The sequence below is a fragment of the Geotrypetes seraphini genome, chromosome 19 (assembly GCF_902459505.1).
Source record: "Geotrypetes seraphini chromosome 19, aGeoSer1.1, whole genome shotgun sequence".
Lineage (NCBI taxonomy): Eukaryota > Metazoa > Chordata > Amphibia > Gymnophiona > Dermophiidae > Geotrypetes > Geotrypetes seraphini.
The window spans coordinates 13336383-13358127 of record NC_047102.1 but is presented as its reverse complement, the minus strand read 5'-3'; the positions used below and the strand labels follow the sequence as shown (position 1 = coordinate 13358127).

The window sequence follows — 21745 nt, the reverse complement described above, 5'->3', positions numbered from 1 at the left end:
AGGAACCACATGCGCTGAGGTTGAGGGGTGGTAGACTCAAGAGTAATGTTCGGAAATTCTTCTTTACGGAGAGGGTGGTGGATGCCTGGAACGCCCTCCCGAGGGAGGTGGTGGAGAGGAAAACGGTGACAGAGTTCAAACAAGCGTGGGGTGGACATAGAGGATCTCTAATTGGAAAATAAGGTTCATAGACAACAACGCGGAAGACAAAGGCGCGCGCCAACAACTGAGCGCAAGACGGAGGCGCGCGCCGAAGAAAATTACTGTTTTTAGGGGCTCCGACGGGGGGTTTTGTTGGGGAGCACCCCCAGTTTACTTAATACAAATTGCGCCGGCGTTGTGGGGGGGTTTGGGGGGGTTGTAACCCCCCACATTTTACTGTAAACTTAACTTTTTCCCTAAACAGGGAAAAAGTGAAGTTTTCAGTAAAATGTGGGGGGTTACAACCCCCCAAACCCCCCCCAACGTGGCGCAATCTGTATTAAGTAAAGTGGGGGGGATTGCCCCCCCCACACCCCTCCCCGTCGGAGCCCTAAAAACAGTCATTTTCTTCAGCGCGCGCCTCCGCGCTGCGCTCAATTGTCTGCTCGCGCCTTTGTCCCGGCGTGCTTTTGACCTGACACCGAAAATAATGGTATATATTGAAGAACTAAGGCCAGGACTGGGCAGACTTGCACGGTCTGTGTCCCGTATATGGCCATTCAGTTGAGGATGAGCTGGGATGGTTTAAATGGGCTGGAGTGATGGAATCTATGCACAGTACCAGGCAGAGCTCTGGGTTTCTGACCCAGAAATATCTAAAAAAAAAAAAAAAAAGGACCATTTAAATTAAATCGTTAAATTATAGAGAGTGTATGTTTGGACAGACTGGATGGACCATTTGGGTCTTTATCTGCCGTCATTTACTATGTTAGCTGTGACGTGACATCGGACTGCATAAACTTTGTATACATGCATTGGAAGGGAAGAGGGTGCTAGCTCTGTCCCCCACTTTTTGGGTTCAAACTGAAGAGAAGAAAACAGTGGTGAATGAAGGCTCATATAGCCCCTTCCAATTGAGCTGGAAGCCCAAAGGAGCAGGAGAAAACTTCTGGATGGAAAAATAAAAGGAATGTAAACCAAGAAATAATGGTATCAATAGGTTGGACTTGGTGGGATATTATTGCTCTCTTGCTTTTATCATTCCTGCTTGTGTCTCTCTTTAAAATTCCCTTGTTCCATCTGTAATTCTGCAACTACCTGCATATAATACATGTTAACCACTTTGGTTGTACCACAGAAGGTTACCCTTAATCCTTTATCCCTTAGTTACATTTATCTGGACATTTTGTATACTGTTAAGCCAATAACTCTCAAAACAATTCACAAAGTAAATACTAAAATCAAGTTGTATTCATATACAGTATATTTTCATTATAAAGGACTTAAAGGGACCTGGAAAAATGGTCCATTTATATCCAGAGTCCGTTATATCCAGAGTTGCATTTTTAAAAAAAACTTTATTTAGGTCAACTTGAAACAACGTTCAATCAATGAACAACAGTCACTGCACAAACATATCAGCAACATCAAGAGCAAAACTCAGCAAAACATTGGTATGGCACGAAATGATTGCAAAACCAGAACCCTAAAAGATGGTCTAAAGCAGGGGTCTCAAAGTCCCTCCTTGAGGGCCGCAATCCAGTCGGGTTTTCAGGATTTCCCCAATGAATATGCATTGAAAGCAGTGCATGCACATAGATCTCATGCAGATTCATTGGGAAAATCCTGACAACCCGACTGGATTGCGGCCCTCAAGGAGGGACTTTGAGACCCCTGGTCCAAAGCATTATGTCGCACTGTACTGGAAAGAAAAATACTCTGTCATTTTCTTCTGGGCTGCATTTTGATATGGTATCGCCGGCACGCCACGTGCCTTGTAGGCGGAGCCTGCATGTCCGTTATAGCCGAACAAAACTACAGCTAAAAGCGGCTCTGGGGACCAAATTATTTGTCCGTTATATGCGAAAGTCTGCTATATCCGATGATTTTCTGTATTTTTATAATGGCGCTTGGCCGGGACCGTTACAAGTGAGTCTGTTATAACAAGATTACACCATATGATATATACTGCCTCAGAAAAACCTGTCTCGGCAGTTTACAATTCTTAACAAATAGGAACAAAAGAAAGAAAACGATGCCTTTTTATATTGGGCTAACTTAATAAATGTTTTGCTTCGTTTTCGAAGGCAATATCTTCGATTTAAATGAGCAAATGATGACATATGTCAGAATATGTATGTGACTAGAAAAACTTGGATTTGTGAAAAGCTCAAATATATTCCAAATACACTTTCAGAAGAATATGAGAGATGTCATATAAAACGTAAACAAGTACTGCTTTGGTTCAGGTAAGGTGAGGAAAAAGCCTCAGACTAAAGCCCTCCCACCTCCACAAAGGTGGTTAAAGATGGTTGGGTGGTAACTCTCACTGGCAAAAAACCTCCATTGCACTCCCAAAGTGTAAAAACCTTAAGCAGGGCTGTCTGTGCTGGATGATAGAAGAAAAAAACTTTGAACTTATCTTCTGTTGTTTCGGCGTCCCGGTTAAAGATTGATTGATCGGATTCGTTACACCCTGAGGCAGCAGACTCGTGAAATCCCATAAGGAACTGAGAATCTTCTTATTTATAGCATCTTCTTATTTATAGAATCTTCTTATTTATAGCATAAACAATGAAGATGCGACGTGACTCAAAAGATTCTCAGTTCCTTATCCCATAAGGAACTGAGAATCTTTTGAGTCACGTCGCATCTTCAGATGAGTGGATGTTTTTCTCTTATTTTTGTTCCAAACTCCTTGCCTCAACAATTGCTTTTCCCTGTAAAGTTGAGCTGTAGCCCTCGTCTAGCGTTTAGTTAATTTGGGATCCTGTTTATGCTATAAATAAGTTCTAAATTATTGGACTCTGCTTATATTGCTCACACTACTAAAAAACCTTTTGGAAAAAATCATTGAAAAATATTAACTTTGCATGAATGAAACCATTTATTTAAATGTACATGGAGTTTTTTATAAATCAGTGATGATGTGAGTTGGCTCGGGTACTTGTGTAGTCCCGGCCTCTCGCAATTGAGATTTATTTTTCTCCGGTGTTTTATACTTTATGATATTGATGGTGTGATGTCAAGAGTTATTGTTAATGTGGTATGAATGATTCCCTACTGCTAAAACACTATTTTCAATATGTTTTTTTTACATTTTGAATATATATGTGAAACATAAAAGCATTCTGATGACAGTCTCATGGGGAAAGGTAGGAGCGGATAGAAACAAGGACAAATTCGTGCTCTGGTATTGATAGCATGGAATGTTGCTACTTTTTGGGGTTCCAGAACCTTGTTCCACTTTTGGGGTTCTAGCATGTTGCTACTCTTTGGGGTTCCAGAACCTTGTTCCACTTTTGGGGTTCTAGAATGTTGCTACTCTTTGGGGTTCCAGAACCTTTTTTTACACTTTTGGGGTTCTAGAATGTTGCTGCTCTTTGGGTTTCTGCTAGGTACTTGTGACCTGGATTGGCGGCCACTGTTGGAAAACAGGGTACTGGACTAGATGGACCATTGGTCTGGCCCGGTATGGCTATTCTTATATTATTATGTGATAAGAGGATGACAAGGCAGTATAATTTTATAGTTTATAATGTGATAGGAAACCTAGATCTTTGTTAAGTCCTGTGTGACAGGTGTTCAAAATATCTCGTCATTTTAACTTCAATGGTTTACCATTTCTGAGTGGCTTTGACATGTCCTTTTAGTATTCTCACCAGAAAGTCATTCATTCAATGCTCTGGTCTGGCAAAATGCTGTCCTACAGAGGTGTCACCTTGGTTAGCGCTCTGGTGTTTAATGTGGTGCCGATATAAATTGATCATTTGGCTTGTCTCTCCAGAACAGCATCATTCACATTTTATGCATTGAATATTATACCCTACATTTGAAGATGAGCCTGTGTAGAATCCCTTTGTAATGAATGCTTTTCCCAAGTGAGTGACAATGGGATCCTGTGTTGGCATAGTTTGCTGCTTGGTATATAGAAGGGATGTGTGCCTTTCTCTTCTTTCTGAACTTCTGTTGGGAGTTGGCTTTTCACTAATTTTTGTTTTAGACTAGGTGGTTGTCAGAAGACCTGCGTAGGTGAAGTTAGGAATATTTCTTTCAGTAATTGAGTTGAGTCGGTTCAACGAATGGCCACCAGGATGGTCTCGGGACTCAAAGATCTCCCGTATGAGGAAAGGCTGAATAAATTGCAGCTATACTCACTCGAGGAACGTAGAGAGAGAGAGAGGAGACATGATAGAGACGTTTAAATATATCACAGGCCGTATTGAGGTGGAGGATGATATTTTCTTTCTTAAAGGATCCTCGGCCACAAGAGGGCATCCGCTGAAAATCAGGGGTGGGAAATTTCATGGCGACACCGGAAAGTATTTCTTCACCGAACGGGTGATCTTCCGCGTCAGGTGATTGAGGCCAGCAGCGTGCCGGATTTTAAGAGGAAATGGGATACACATGTGGGATCTCTAGGGGGTTAAAATCAAGGGGGGGGTAGGTCATTGGAGTGGGCAGACTTGATAGGCTATGGCCCTTTTCTGCTGTCATCTTCTATGCTTCTATGTAATTCATCCCCCTAGAGTACAGACTAGATCTTTTATGATTCATCTGGTTTTCAGTCTCTGGACTGAATGTCACTACAAGGGCCACTCCCTCTGTTGTATAGTTTTCTTTGTACTGCTATAGACAGTAGCGTAGTAAGGGGGAGGGGAGGGTCTGTCTTGGTGGGGGTGCCAACACTTCTTCTCCTCTCTGACCACTTGCTGCACCAAGTCCCCCCCCCCCACCTTGTGTTCAGATCAGAACCCCCCTCCCAACTTGAGAACCCTCCTAAGCCAATCAGGACCTTAGGACCTCCCCCAGTGCGTGTGGTGATGCACTAGGAGGAGCCTAAGGCCCCAATTGTCTCATGCACCTAAGGCCCCTCCCCGTGTTGGGTCCAGCAATATAATAATAATAATTTATTTCTTATATACCGCTATACCATGAAGTTCGAAGTGGTTTACAATAAAGATACATTTGACAGTACATGGGATAGAAACGGTTTACAATAAAGATACGTTTAGTCAGTACATGGGATGCAAGTGGGTTACAATACAAGTGGTTTACTATTCAATTGTCCCTAACCTAAATGGTCCTTGCTGCTTTTGTCATCTATTTGATTTATGTAAGCTGTTTTGGCCTTTTGCATTAAGCGAGATATCAAATGAAAAATAAACATGTACTTTGGCTCTCTCTACACTCTTATATGCATTGAAAGAGCTCAATTTTATATTTCTTTCAATGCATGCCATCTGTGATTTTTTTTTTTTAGCTACGAAAAGTCTGTGATCACATCTGCCTCTTATGTCTTGATAAATATTCCCGACTCTGAATGTGAGTATGAGATGGCAAAAGAATGATGGAAAACTCTTGTTGCATGTTTTAAAAAAGTCGGACAGTGCGCCTCGGAGTGGAAAAGGAGGCTTCGTTTTGGGTTGAGGCTGGAGTGAGAGAGTAGCAGGGTGAATCAGGTAGGGAAAGAGAAAACAAAAATTATAGATTCAAAAATGATCAGGGTCCGCTTGGTGGATCATTGGCATTTGGCAGCGTTATGTAGAAGATTCCCAGGTCTTCTTCACAGCGCAGGTAGGGCTTCAGGTGCTGCATGGTCATGGGCCAAGGGTGACACTAAGGGCTCCTTTTACAAATGTGCGTTAGGGCCTTAACGCACGGACTAGCCGCTACCACCTCCTCTTGAGCAGGTGGTGGTTTTTCGGGTAGCGCGCGCTAAAAACGCTAGTGCACCTTTGTAAAAGGAGCCCTAAGTGGCTGGATTTAAGCCCATTAAGTGCATGGCCCCTGGCTCAGTACCATTGCTTCAATGATCAGACTGTGTATATTGTAGGGGGGGGAGAGCATAGGGAATATACTGGAAAAAGGGGACACCATTTCAGATGTTTGTGCATGAAGGCTGTTGGTATTAGTCCCTTACCTCAGATTATTTATTGTACCAGTGGTGCCTCACACAACGAACTTAATTGGTTCCAGGAGCAAGTTTGTTATGCGAAACGTTCGTTATGTGAAACGCGTTTTCCCATAAGAATACATGTAAAAAAAAATAATTCGTTCTGCAGCATAAAATATGCTAAGATGACATAAAAAAAGATAAATTTTTGGTTATTATTTTTATTTAGATACATCTAAAAACATAATTGTTTTTTAAAACAACACACATTTTTTAAATTTAAAGACAGACTAAGTAGAGTCTAATTTTACAGTGAGAGAGGGCAGAGTCTCAGCGGCAAAAACTGGGACTTAACTGTTCATTTTTTTTTTTTCTACCGTGTTTCCCCGATGATAAGGCAGGGCCATCAAATAAGACCGCCCCCCCTTTTTAGAAAAAAATGTAAAATAAGGCACCCCCCCCGCAAATAAGCCACCCACCGATACCTGCGCTTACCCGAATCGGGTGGTACGGTGGGTGACTCCGTGTGGTCCCTGGCACCCCCGACACGATCGGGGCAAGAGGGAGCTCAAGCCCTCTTGCCCCCCCGACTCCCCGACACGATCGGGGCAAGAGGGAGCCCCAGCCCTCTTGCCCCCCGACTCCCCGCCACGATCGGGGCAAGAGGGAGCCCAAGCCCTCTTGCCCCCCCGACTCCCCGACACGATCGGGGCAAGAGGGAGCTCAAGCCCTCTTGCCCCCCCGACTCCCCGACACGATCGGGGCAAGAGGGAGCCCAAGCCCTCTTGCCCCCCGACTCCCCGACACGATCGGGGCAAGAGGGAGCCCAAGCCCTCTTGCCCCCCCGACTCCCCGACACGATCGGGGCAAGAGGGAGCCCAAGCCCTCTTGCCCCGCCGATTCCCCAACTCCCCGACAATATCGGGCCAGGAGGGAGCCCAAGTCCTCCTGGCCACGGCGACCCCCTAACCCCACCCTGCACTACATTACGGGCAGGAGGGATCCCAGGCCCTCCTGCCCTCGACGCAAACTCCCCCTCCCCCCAACGACCGCCCCCCCCCAAGAACCTCCGACCGCCCTCCCAGCCGACCCGCGACCCCCCTGGCCGACCCCCACGACACCCCCAACCCCCTTCCCCGTACCTTTCTGTAGTTGGCCGGACAGACGGGAGCCAAACCCGCCTGTCCGGCAGGCAGCCAACGACGGAATGAGGCCGGATTGGCCCATCCGGCCCAAAGCGCCGCCTACTGGTGGGGCCTAAGGCGCCTGGGCCAATCAGAATAGGCCCGGGAGCCTTAGGTCCCTCCTGGGGGCAGGGCCTGGGGCACATGGTCGGGTTGGGCCCATGTGCCTCAGGCCCCGCCCCCAGGAGGGACCTAAGGCTCCCGGGCCTATTTTGATTGGCCCAGGCGCCTTAGGCCCCACCAGTAGGCGGAGCTTTGGGACGGATGGGCCAATCCGGCCTCATTCCGTCGTTGGCTGCCTGCCGGACAGGCGGGTTTGGCTCCCGTCTGTCCGGCCAACTACAGAAAGGTACGGGGAAGGGGGTTGGGGGTGTCGTGGGGGTCGGCCAGGGGGGTCGCGGGTCGGCTGGGAGGGCGGTCGGAGGTTCTTGGGGGGGGGGCGGTCGTTGGGGGGGGGGGGAGTTTGCGTCGAGGGCAGGAGGGCCTGGGATCCCTCCTGCCCGTAATGTAGTGCAGGGTGGGGTTAGGGGGTCGCCGTGGCCAGGAGGACTTGGGCTCCCTCCTGGCCCGATATTGTCGGGGAGTTGGGGAATCGGCGGGGCAAGAGGGCTTGGGCTCCCTCTTGCCCCGATCGTGTCGGGGAGTCGGGGGGGCAAGAGGGCTTGGGCTCCCTCTTGCCCCGATCGTGTCGGGGAGTCGGGGGGGGCAAGAGGGAGCCAGGCGGAGAGAGGGCAGTTAAGCGCAGTGCCTGCGCGGAAGGATGCAGCTCGGGCGACTTCGTTGTGTGAAACGAAGTTCGTTGTAGGAATCAAGACATAAAGTTCGTTGTGCGCAGCGTTCGCTGTGCGAGGCGTCCGTTATGCGAGGCACCACTGTATTTAATCAATATTGTTTATTGAAAGCTTCTATACCGCTGCTAATGACTGGGGGAGTCGATTCAGAGCTTTGCAATGATGTTACAATACATGAGCTTCTGCAGTGGCCTAAGCGGCACCCCTCCTCCCCTCTGCCCCCGCCGCACGCGCGATCCTCCGCCCCTTCCCCTAGTACATCTAGTTTTTCACCGCCGCAAATAATTTCAGCGTGCTCCTCGCGACCGTGTCGGCGCCCGCTGACGTCATTTCTGGGTGCCGCGCATAGGAAGTGATATCGGGGGGGGGAAAGGGAGGGGTCACGAGGAGCACGTTAAAGTTTCTGGATGCGGCGGTGAAAAACTTAGAGGTGTGGGGGAAGGGGAGGCGCACGCGCAGCAGGGTGGTCGGGGAAGGACCGGGGAGGTGGAGATGAGGGTGGAGGAGGGGGGTCGCCGCCCTGGGCGCCTCTCGCCTGCGCTACTCCACTGCTCACAGGACCGTCATAGCACATCCACAGTCCCTTACCACCCGAAAATAATGTGTTTTTTTTTAAATAATGTGTTTTTGAGGATTTCTCATCTGCGCAGAGTTACAACCCGCTATCGTGTTCAGTTTTTAATCCACGTTTTTTTATATTGGGACTTTTAGGGACCCCTGAGGAAGACAGCATGGTCGAAACACAGACCATGTTGGGTCCATAGTTCCCAACGGTTTGGGTCATAGATATAGTTTATGTGGATTATGAATTTGTATATATTTTAAATAAAGCCTGCAACTTGAACATCACTATATCCATAGAGTTTTCGTTTTCGCTAACCCCCCTTCCCCCCCCATATACCCTTCCAGGTTGCTTTCCTGCTGCTTCAGTGCTTTTCCTATGACTCCATTAAGGGGGGGGCATGGACCGCCTTGGGCACCGGTGTGCCTCTCTGCCCTACCCCCCCCATATGTACCTCTTAAAAGTTTGCCAGTGCAAGCAGCATCTTCCAGTTTCTGCTCACTAGCCTTGGCTCCCTTATGACATCACGTCCTGGTCATGGAATCAGGATGTGATGTCAAAAGGGTGCCAAGGTTGGCACAAGCAGCAGGTGGAGGGTGCTGCTCGTGATGGCGAACTTTTCAAGAAGTACATGGGGGCGCACAGCGGGGAAGACTCGGGGGAGGGGGGGGTGCATGGCACAGCAATGCTGGGTGCTGCCGCCCTGGATGCCACCCTTTCTTACTATACCACTGCCTGACTCACTTCACACTGATCTTTCTCTCTCTGTCTTTCACATTGAGTCTTTCTCTGGCTGGACTTGTGCCCACCTTTCAATGCTTCTGTTGCTCAGAGTCCAGAATTAGTTTTGGAACGGAGGAGTTTGCACTGATCTATAGCCAAAAATAATAAAGATACCAAAGGGGACTCAAATGTAAACAGGAGGACTTCGTACAAGGGCAGCATGGGATGAAGGAGGAGGAGGAGACACATAAAAAGATACAAGATGGAAATTAGAGAGCTCACATGTCCTTTGGAGTCATCTTTACACAGCTGGAGAGTTGAATTTCCCTTTTCAAGGTCAACAGCAAGAATGCATACATGCATAGAAACATGATGGCAGATAGAAGCCAAATGGCCCATCTAGTCTGCCCATCTGCAGTAACCATTATCTCTTCCTCTAAGAGATCCCACGTGCCTGTCCCACACTTTCTTGAATTCAGACACAGTCTCTGTCTCTACCACCTCTTCTGGGAGACTGTTCCAGGCATCTACCACCCTTTCTGTAAAAAAGTATTTCCTTAGATTTCGCCTGAGCCTATCACCTCTTAACTTCATCCTATGCCCTCTCATTCCAGAGCTTCCTTTCAAATGAAAGAGACTCAACTCATGCACATTTACATTTTGTAGGTATTTAAACGTCTCTATCATATCTCTCCTTTCCTGCCTTTCCTCCAAAGTATACAGATTGAGAGCCTTATGAGGAAGACCGTGCACCATTTTAATAGCCTTCCTCTGGCCCGACTATATCCTGTTTATATCTTTTTGAAGGTCTCCAGAATTGTACACAATATTCTAAATGAGGTTTCACCAGTCTTATACAGAGGCATCAATACCTCCTTTTTTCTACTGGTTATACCTCACCCTATGCAACCTAGCATCCTTCTAGTTTTCGCGTCACCTTTTCGAACTGTTTGGCCACCTTAAGATCATCACATACAGTCACACCCAAGTCCCACTCTTCTGTCGTGCACATAAGTTCTTCACCCCCTAAACTGTACCGTTCCCTCCGGTTTTTGCAGCCCAAATGCATGGCCTTGCATTTCTTAGCATTAAATTTTAGCTGCCAAATTTCAGACCATTCTTCAAGCTTCGCCAGGTCTTTCTTCATGTTATTCGCACCATCCTGCATCTATTGCAGATTTTGGTACCATCCGCAAAGAGGCAAACATTACCTTCAGCAATGAAAACAAGAACAGGCCCAAGAACAGAACCTTGAGCACACCATTGGTAACCTCCCTTTCCTCGAAGCGATCTCCATTGATCACTGCCCTCTGTCGCCTTCCACTCGACCAGTTCTTGACCCAGCCCATCACACTGGGACTCATCCCAAGGGCACTCAGTTTATTTATTAGATGTCTGTGTGGAACACTGTCAAAGGCTTTGCTAAAATCTAAATACACCACATCTAGCGCACTCCCTCTATCCAATTCTCTGGTTAACCAGTCAAAGAAATTGATCAGATTTGTACGTGTGTTTAGGGGCAGAGAAGGACTTGGGTGCTGCTAGATGTGATTCTCTAAAAGGTGCCTATAATGTAGGCCTGGCTTACATTAGTCTAAGTTTTAAGTTAGGCGTGATTCTGTAATAGGTGCCTAAGTGTGATTATGGCCTATGGTTTAAATGAAATTGGACATATATTTTTAAAAATGTATTTATTATGAAAAGATAACTTATTAAGCACTGAGCACTTTAGAGAAAATTGAACACTTTAAAAGTGAATGAAGTATTGCCAATATTTAGTACATTTCTCCCTCCGTATTCGCTGTGATAGGGGATTAACAGAACCGCAAATACAGAAAAACTGCGAATAACTTTTTCATATGTTAGTCGCGGTTTTCTATTAAAAACCATCGTGAATATGGTGAAACCGCGAATAACATGGTGGAAGACTTGGCCTGTTCCTGAAGGAGAGGCAAAACACGATGAAGAAAGTGCTGGGAATCGGCGATTTTCTCTGTAAACGCTTGGAATCGGCGATTTCTCTATGCAAGCTGATGTAATGGGGGGGGGGGGGGAGGAGCCAGCAAGCTAAAAACCGTCAATCAAAACCGTGAATGCTGAAACCGCGAATACGGAGGGAGAAATGTATATGAAATAGTAAAAAGAATATTAAGATTTATACGGAGCCAGTGACAATTTTACCACGTAAAGCTCATCGCTATGAAAGTTTATTGATGCGGTGGAGTGGTGGGGCTGAGGCTCGGAAAAAGAAAACCCATAAAAAGCTCTTAACGATAAAAGGCTAGCTACTATAGTTGGATTTTTAGAGGTGTTTTTGAGAAGAGAAGTATGATTAAAGGCATTTATCTTTTTAGATGCCATTTACAAAATTTTGCCCCGTACTGCCGACAAAACAGGTGTTGACAAATGCTCATGCAGTTATTATTTGTAATGGGTTGCGCATTAATAACATTAGCACGTGGCCATTAATAGGAAAACCAGAAAATCATCCATTTTTCTGCTGCAGTAAATATGACCTTACCTCCCCTCTTAGGAATCTGAGCTCCCTCCAGCTCTTCTGTAAACATCTGAAAACCTGGTTATTCTCAAAAATGTAACTCTTCCTCCCTCTCCGATTATTCAAGTCCTCTAAATTTCTTCTTCATCCTTCCCTCCTCTGGAGTTCCTTTCTACCCTAACTCCTGTTAACCGTGTCGAGCTTTGCAAATGTAGAGATGATGCGGTATACAAACCTAAGGTTTAGTTTAGTTTAGTTTAGACCTCAGCACTCAAGGAAAGCCCACATAAGGCTTGCTAAAGCCACTTTTTACTGCAGTTTAGTAAATAATAATATACCGCTCCACCAGCAGTTCTGGTCGGTTCACAACAGTTAGTAATACAATTTAGAAAAAAAACAACTATCATAACTACTACATAATCAGATAAAAATACATTTAAAATATAAAACATAATAAAAAGTACATTTGAAATGCGGAACCTAAAAAGAACACATCTTAGGGCTCCTTTTACAAAGGTGCGCTAGTGTTTTTAGCGCACGCACCGGATTAGCACGCACTAAAACGCACGTTAGCCGAAAAACTACCGCCTGCGCAAGAGGAGGCGGTAGCGGCTAGCGCACGCCATTCCACGCGTTAAGGCCCTAACGCACCTTCGTGAAAGGAGCCCTTAAAGCCTCAACAATCTTGTTTATCGAATAGATATGTTTCCAATAATTTCCTAAATATAGGATAAGAATTGTCTTGAACCGTCAACGGAATCATCCAGGAGTTCATCTTCCCCGCCTGATGTTCCGTTGTCCTGTCCAAAAAAGTCTTGGAACGGCAGGCCCTTGGGGTAGGGAAGAGGAGCATACCTGAATGTCTGGTAAATTTTAATGAAGTGAACAATTTCAAATAAAATACCAAATAAGAAGGTAATAAACCAAAAAGAGCCTTATAACAGATACACCCAAATTTAAAAAGCACTCTGGCCTCAAAGTAAAAGTATCCCTAAGGGAGTTAATTACTAAGCTACTAAGCTGTGGTAAACTCTTGTATTTTACCACATCTTAATTTATCAAAGCAGTCACTAACCTATGGTAAATAGTGATCCAGTGATAAATCAATGACCCAGCTTTCAATAAACCTTACAAACTACATTTTTTCTTTTTCTCAGGAGCATCGGACCAAAATCATGCAGTCTCTGATGCTCCCAGGAAGTTTTTCTTAACATACCGAAAGCAACATTGACCATCCTCTCCTCAGTCAAGACCCTCCAATCCACCAGACTATCCCAGACCCTAAAGTCACTCCCCCCTCCTCATAGCTTCCCCTGAGCCTTCCTCAAGAATTCCCCGGTAGTCTGGGAGATATGGAGCAGGAGGGACCCTAGCTGCTTCATCTCCCACTTGCGAGGGTTTCAAAGTGGCACTGCTTTGACCCTAGCAGTACTCAGGCTGCTACTGCTAGAGGTTCAATGGTTCATTTGCATAATAACAGGGTGTATGTATGCATTTGCGTGCTTTGCACCTCATTATTATGTCGTTCACGGTGACTTAAACTAACATGCATTATTGTAAAACAATTCATGATTATGCAGTTTAACATAGGTTAATTAAAAGCCTCTTAAGTTTCAAGTTTATTAAAAAGTTTGTTATACTGCCAAATCAGGCTTCAAGGCAGTGTACATCTAATAATTAAATTTAAAATAACAAAGGGGTATAACATAATTCACAATATAACAAAAAAAAAAGCTTTAAAACCGAACAGTAATCCATACATATTAATACAGAGACAAACAACAAGGAAGAAAAACATACAGAAAACGATAGGGAAAGGGGGAGAACTTCAATGTATCAAAGTACAGAAAGGAGAAGGGAAGATACAAGAGGGAGGGGAAAACAAAAAGTTACAAGGTGAAAGAATTAAAGATTTTTTTAAAAAACCACGTCCTTAAGAGGATGCTATGAATTATTTAAAAAAAGGGATGGTTAACAAGACTAAGAATGTTATAATGCCCCTGTATCGCTCCATGGTGCGACCTCATCTGGAGTATTGCATTCAATTGTGGCCTCCTTATCTCAAGAAAGATATAGCGGCGCTAGAAAAGGCTCAAATAAGAGCGACTAAGATGGTAAAGGGGATGGAACTCCTCTCGTATGAGGAAAGACTAAAAAGGTTAGGGCTCTTCTGCTTGGAAAAGAGACGGCTGAGGGGAGATATGATGGAAGTCTACAAAATCCTGAGTGGAGTAGAATGGGTACAAGTGGATCGATTTTTCACTCCATCAAAAATTACAAAGTCTAGGGGACACTTGAAGTTACAGGGTAATACTTTTAAAACCAGTAGGAGGAAATTTTTTTTTCACGCAGAGAATAGTTAAGCTCTGGAACGCATTGACAGAGGTTGTGGTAAGAGCAGATGGCGTAGCTCGTTTTAAGAAGGGTTTGGACAATTTCCTGGAGGAAAAGTCCATAATCTGTTATTGAGAAAGCCAAGGTGGAAGCCACTGCTTTCCCTGGATCAGTAGTATGGAATGTTGGTACTCTGGAGGATTCCGGAATCTTGCTACTCTTTGGGGATTCTGCATGGAATGTTGCTACTCCTTGGGTTTTGGCCAGGTACTAGGGACCTAGATTGGCTACCGTGAGAACGGGCTACTGGTCTTGATGGGCCATTGGTCTGACCCAGTATGGCTGTTCTTATGTTCTTACGTGAGCCAAGATAGGACAATCAAGCCATTGTGACATCACTGATGAGGTTGGCCTCCTTCTTCCTGCGCCGGGCTGGACTAGGCTTTGAGCATTTGTGCATGCTCAAAGCCTTCTGGTCTCGCTCTCTCCGAGGGTGATGCGAGCGGGGGGGGGGAGGATGCCGGTTCGTAGGGGGGATGCCGGATCGGATTGAAAAAAAAAAGTTGTAAAACGCGGGTAAGCGAGCGGGGGGGGGGGGGAGGATGCCGGTTCGTAGGGGGGATGCCGGATCGGATTGAAAAAAAAAAGATGTAAAACGCGGGTAAGCGAGCGGGGGGAGGATGCCGGTTCGGAGTAGGCGGGAGGAGGTTTTAGCATGCGCGGTAAACGCATGTGCGCGCTATATGAAATTTTTTTTACATAGATTTGTGTTCCCCGCGTGCTAAACCCGTGTGCGCGTTTTACACGGGTGCGCGTTATCTACGTGAAAATACGGTAGTATTAGCGTCAAAGGAGGGAATTCACTAAATGACACTGAAAAAAAATTCAGCACTAAACACTATTCTATAAGACGTGTTCGCCTTATATACGTAGAATAGTGTTTAGCGTGGATCCAGTGCCGGACGTCCACTTGCTAAAACCTGGTATAAATGCCAGCACCCAAGTTAGATGCAATTAGGCAGCAATCTATAAATCTGCACATAACTTTTCAAAATGCTCCCAACACGTCCATGGCCATGTCCTCTTTTGACATACATGCCGTTGGAGCTGGCTGCCTTGGCTTATAGCACGCATCCAGATACACGTGCAGATTTTAATGTGTCAATTAGCATCAATCATTGGTTGGTATCACCTAATTAGTGAGGGTTCAGAGTTCATTATCCAGTTTATTTGCGTGCGCATCTCCGAAGCTTGCGCAAAGTTGGGGCATGCAACTTTGAATGCCATATGTACGAGGGTTGACACATAAGTCACGGCAGTGAGCCAGAGCAATTTGCTTTGGAAATTTAGAAAGAAGAAGGTAATTTTCAAAAAGTATTTTTGGGAAAATGGCTGCCCTCAAACCTAGTGAAAATTGTGTGCAGGTTTCATAGCAGGCAGAGTTTGAACTGCGCTGGAGAGGTGTTCCTGAGGGCGTTGATTAGATTGGAGGAGGAGATCATTCTCAGATGTCAACTTTCAAAGGTGCAACAATTACACGCTCAAAACAAATTTGCTGTTCTTCTACAGTTCGATCTCTCCGCGGCTTTCGACGTCGTGCACCATGACATATTAATCTACCAACTTTCTGAGATAGGAATAGACTCCTTTGTCCTAAAGTGGTTCTCAAACTTCCTTCGCGCGCGTTCCTACATTGTCAACACAAACGGCTCCAATTCCGCTCCGTGGTCACCATCCTGTGGTGTCCCACAGGGCTCCCTCCTATCCCCTATTCTCTTCAACATGTACATGACCTCCCTGAAGCTCCTCAAATTAACCCCCCTTGAAACAATATACACATACGCAGACGACATACTTATCCTCCTCGAAACAGACCAGAACCTCACAAACCTCCAAGAGAATATCACTTCATGCATAATGAGACTTCACGCCTGGTCCCTCTCTGTACAGATGAAATTAAATGAATCAAAAACAAAATTACTCTGGCTCGGCCCAAAATTATTACATCTGCCCACCCTCTTCACACTGCCCATAGGCCCTGCTCTGCACCTTGAATTCTCAAGCAAGGTCCTCGGCATCACTATCGATTCCTCCCTCTCCCTCAACGATCACCTGAATTCCCTGGCAAAATCATGCTTTTTCAGCCTCCACATGCTGAGGAAAGTAAGATCCTATTTTCACCAACAACATTTCACCGTCCTTGTACAATCCATCATCCTATCCAAACTCGATTACTGTAACGCCATTTATTTATGCCTAACAAAAAAAAGTCTTCGCAGACTCCAACTTATCCAGAATACTGCAGCCAAGCTGATTTTTGCTAAACGCAAATTTGATCATGTCTCCCCTCTACTTACCAAGCTCCACTGGCTCCCAGTACTTTCCAGAATTCATTTCAAATGCTCCTGCCTGGCCTTCAAGATCATTCACGGCATCCTTCCGCCACTAATCCCTCTATCCTTCCTCGTCCGGACGCCTGCTACCACCAGATCCGCTCACAGATATAAACTATCCTTCCCCTCTCTACACGGCATCCTCCACGCTGGCAAACTGGGAAAATCCCTTCTCTCCAAAATCACAGGCCTTTGGAATGATCTCACTATTCCGCTGCGGAACCTGGGCTCCCTCCAACTATTCCGAAAACAACTGAAAACCTGGCTTTTCTCTAACATCTCTTCCCCTGTCCACATCCTCCTCTATTCACATGGTCTTGTAAATCTCTCTCCTCTCTCTTCCTATATTTTTAAACATTGTAAACCGTGTCGAGCTCCACTTCCGTGGAGATGATGCGGTATATAAACTTAAGGCTTAGTTTAGTTTAGTTTAGTTTAGTCTGAATGCTACTTCATCTTCCTTGCCCCCAAATGGCAAGAACAAACTATGTGGGTGCTTTGGGCAAGGCTGTCAAGGGACAGAACATGGGTTATTTTCTATTTAAAAGCATGTGCAGCTACATGGACGATTGGAAATTACCCTCAGTAAACTTATTCTTTCTGGTCTGTGTTAACACGTGAATCGAGATGCATCCGAGAGCATGTTCTGAGAATGTTGCAAAAGCAACTGGGACCATCTGCTTATAGTAGATGCGCAAGGCATGATGGGAAATGATCAATCATAGGAAATGGAATCCACTTTGACTCTAAGAAAGATTAAACCACTCGTTCTTTTTGGTAAGCATACCACCACCCCATCTCCTGTATTTATTTCTTGGTACCAGACCACTTGCCATAACCCCTTTTCCTGTGGAGAAGTCTTTGTTTATTTATCCCCTAGAGAATGTGAAACTTTGCCATTATTTATTCTCTTTTTTTTTTTGTAAGTGGTTAGAGTTATTTTTTTTCCTTCCATTCAACTCTGAGGGTGGCAGTGATGTCACTATGGCATTGTGGTGTCTTGTCCAGTGACCAGCTCAGACCTGTCTGCTCACAGCCAACACAGACTCCATAGAGAAGATTTGTTTTCTGTTGCTCTTCCCGTGGGACTCTGGCGAGAATGCCTTCCACAGCTCCTCCTTTCCTGTGGTGTGTGTGTTTGATGTAGTTTGTGGTCTGCAGGATAGGAGAAATGGAACTTGCCTTTTCCTAACCACAAACCCACATTTACAGTTCCCTCCCATCCTTTGGGAATCTTTTGCTTCGAGCACTGCACAGTCATGCCTTCGTTTCTAGGAAGACAAACACAGACCCTCTTAAATCGCCACCTGTAGAGGAATTCCTCTTTCTAGAGCTGCTCATTGTTCTTGATAAGGGCCGCAAGGTAGTGCCACAGAGCGTAAGAGATCTCCAACCTCTCTACCCAGTACGTTGCTACTCATAGTGAGTCACAGAGGAAGAATGGGTTCAAAGTTGCCATCCGTTATAGCCCTAAGCCATGGGCTGTTTTGATATGATGGTAATTACATGCTATAGCTCCAGAGAAGCTTCATGCTGCCACATGAGCAGAAGGAGCTGGCTTAGTGGAAATTGGCCAGACAAGGCACCTAAGTCACTAGAAAGGGATGATTTAAAACAAAAAATAATAATAAATGCTGCCCCTAGGTTTACCTGCTCACCTCGTTATACTGAAACTTGTAAAAGATCATTTATATTGGTGCAGCATCTGAATGGAATAGATTACCATCTGAGGTTAGGCTTGCAAATATTTTCTGTACTTTAAAAAAAATGTCTCAAAGCATTTTAGGGTTGTCTGGAAAAACCTAAAGTTGGAAAGACTGCAAATTGAAGTGTTTCCCATATGATTGTGCTTGATCAGAAAATATATATATATATATTTTTTTAAAGTAAGCCCATCCTGAGGTCCCTCAAAGCCACTGATTACGTAAAGCTTCATTTTTCTTAAAATTTGCTGTCATTTTTGCTTAGTGGAGCAAATTTATTGGTATTATAGCTGTAACCTTTATGTTTTCACACTCAGCAGTGATACATTGATAAAAAAAGACATTTTAATTTTTATTTTTTTCCAAATCTATATTCATTTTAATACATACATCAAGTGTACATTAAGTATTATCATAATACATTATCACTTGAAAATCCCATCACAATGTGTATCTAAAAGCTTTATATCCCACCCCCCTCCCCTAACCATACACAAATAATAAAATTCATATGTATATTAATCATTTAAAAATATGCAATATACAGTATATATATGCAATGCTCCCTAATTCCCCCACCCCTCCCTTCCTTCAATTATCACATAAGGAAAAAGAATAATAAATTAACATTAATCATTATAATATTTTATTATTGGCCCCCACACATCCTGAAATCTATTAAAATAACCTTCCATTTTGTACAGATGACACACTGAGTTCCACCAGAAGCTGTAATTTAGTCTAGAACAATTCTTCCAATTAAGTGTTATTTGTTGTATCCCCACACTTGTAAGGATCATCAGAAGCTTATTATTTGCTGCAGATATTTGGCTTTTAGATCTCATACACATTCCAAATAGAACTGTATCATATGACAATGCCACATGATTTTCCTTGAAAACCCTGGCCTACATTTCTGGGACCCACCTTTCCGGAAGGCGTGATTCTCTAAATGGTGCTGTCGCGTAATTGACACGTGATCTGAAAACAGGACCATAGAATCCCAGGCCTCAGTGTATTTATTTATTTTCGGTATTTATATATCTCCTATCAAGGTTATTCAAGCGGTTTACAATCAGGTACTCGAGCATTTTTCCCTGTCTGTCCCGGTGGGCTCACAATCTGTCTAATGTACTCAGGGCAATGGAGGATTGAGTGACTTGCCCAGGGTCACAAGGAGCAGCGTGGGATTTGAACCCACAACCTCAGGGTGCTGAGGCTGTAGCACTAACCACTAAGGCCACTCCTACCTCCTGGCTTCTTGAGATAGAATAAAGCTTGTGATACTGTTCAGCTCCTTATGACAAGGCCTCAGTGCTTCTCTTTTTTTAATTGCTCTCACGTTCCCACCTTTCTTCCCATCTTTTCCTCTTATTTTCCAAAGGGAAGTACTCCAGGTGAGGGCGCACCATGGTCCGGTACAGCGGCATGATAATCTTCTCCGATCTGTTCGTGATCCCCTTCTTTATAATTCCTAGCATTCTGTTCGCCGCCGCCGCCACCGCACATTGTGCAGACGGCTTCGTCGACTTGTTGATCAGAACTCCCAAGTCCCTTTCCTGGGAGGTCTCTCCAAGAACCGCCCCGGACATCCCGTATTCGTGCATGAGATTTTTGTTACCGACATGCATCGCTTTACACTTATCCACGTTGAACCTCATCTGCCATATCGATGCCCATTCCTCGAGCCTGATTAGGTCACGTTGCAGATCTTCGCAATCCCCCTGTGTCCTCTCCCCTGACACCACTCGGGGCGGAGCTGGGGGCCAAAATGGCACCAATGACGCCTAGAAGTAGTTTTGCACCCCTGTCATGCCCATGTTACACAAATAGCTTTGTTTAGCCATAGTGCAGGCCTGCACTACTCTCTATTAGGCTAATAATGCCATGCTAGCTGTTTAATCCAGCTTAGTGAAAGGACCGCTTAAATAGAACTGACTTGATTCTCTCAGACGTGTTCCTTGAATCACTAATAAATAGTTAAATGAGAATTTTGAGGAATCTCAGTTATTTCATTCACTGAAAGGATTGGCCTCCACAATTTCCCAATGCCTTAAAATAATCTTTGGGTTTTTAATACAACTGCTTCCCCAGCTATGTTTGCTTTGATACTGGCCCACAAAAGTCACTACATTTGCAACGACCAAGTTATTTAAATTCTCTTACTATTCTGCGCTCTCCACTGAGAACGCTGAGATCCTTATAGGATCATAGGCTGGTTATATCAGTGGTTCCCAACCCTGTCCTGGAGGACCACCGGGCCAATCGGGTTTTCAGGGTAGCCCTAATGAATATGCATGAAGCAAATTTGCATGCCTATCACTTCCATCATAGGCAAATCTCTCTCATGCATATTCATTAGGGCTAGCCTGAAAACCCGATTGGCCTGGTGGTCCTCCAGGACAGGGTTGGGAATCACTGGGTTATATCATCAGTTAGAAGGACAAAGTGGGAATTCACCCGATCAAAAGATTTTTTTTTCTATTTAGGGCCAAGTTTATGAAATAAGCTACCAAGTCAGATTCATTTGAAGTGGAATTTAAAGGCTTTTAAAAAAATCTTCTAAAAAGGTGTTTGTTTAATTTAGTATCTTCCTCAGAATGATCATATTTACTGATCTTTTCCGGGCGATGTTCAGGGATTGGCCTGGAGACACAGCAATACAAAATTGTATTATTGTTTTTTAGCCAGGCACAATAAAACTAACGCCCGGGTTTGAGGTATTTGAATTGCAGTTCAGATGTAATCAAGTGTAAAACTTTGTACCAAATCTTTTAATTAGTCAACCAAGCCAGCGCATATTCTTATTAGTCACAAATAGCGCATACCTAATATAGCAGTTAGAGAATGACACGGGAACAAATTTGTCCCCAACTCTGCTGGAACTCAATTTTCCCCTCCCGTCCCCGCAGGTTTTGTCGCTGTGCCTGTCCTTGCCCCATTCCTGTAAGCTCTGCCTTAACCTCACAAGCCTCAAAATACTTATAATTTTAGTGTTTGAGGCTTGTGCAGACGGAGCTTAGGCATTGGTGGAATGAGGCATTATGACATCACAATCTGAGCTCTAGAATGTTGCTACTTGTGATTTTAAAGTGTTTGAGGCATTGGTGGAATGAGGCATTATGACATCACAATCTGAGCTCTAGAATGTTCCGACTTAGGATTTTCAAGCGTTTGAGGCTTGTATAGATGAGGACGGAGCTTAGGCACTGGTGGAATGAGGCATTATGACATCACAATCTGAGCTCTAGAATGTTGCTACTTAGGATTTTAAAGGGTTTGAGGCTTGTGCAGATGAGGACGGAGCTTAGGCATTGGTGGAATGAGGCATTATGACATCACAATCTGAGCTCTAGAATGTTGTTACTTATGATTTTAAAGAGTTTGAGGCTTGTGCAGATGAGGACGGAGCTTAGGCATTGGTGGAATGAGGCATTATGACATCACAATCTGAGCTCTAGAATGTTGCTGCTTAGGATTTTAAAGGGTTCGAGGCTTGTGCAGATGAGGATGGAGCTTAG

The 21745-nt window shown here is 44.7% G+C and overlaps 1 protein-coding gene across 5 annotated transcripts in view; it reads left to right on the top strand.

Annotated features, from left to right (window-relative positions):
• The window catches only part of LRP4 (LDL receptor related protein 4), a 163138-nt gene that overhangs the window by 40207 nt on the left and 101186 nt on the right, over nt 1-21745 (top strand). Inside the window, exon 1 of one of the 5 annotated variants that reach the window (XM_033928226.1) lies at nt 7550-7570. The exons of the other annotated variants lie outside the window; for them this stretch is intronic. The gene's annotated coding sequence lies outside the window, so the exon portion shown is untranslated. Of the gene's footprint in view, nt 1-7549; nt 7571-21745 lie in introns of those variants that run through there. 5 annotated transcript variants of the gene reach the window in all.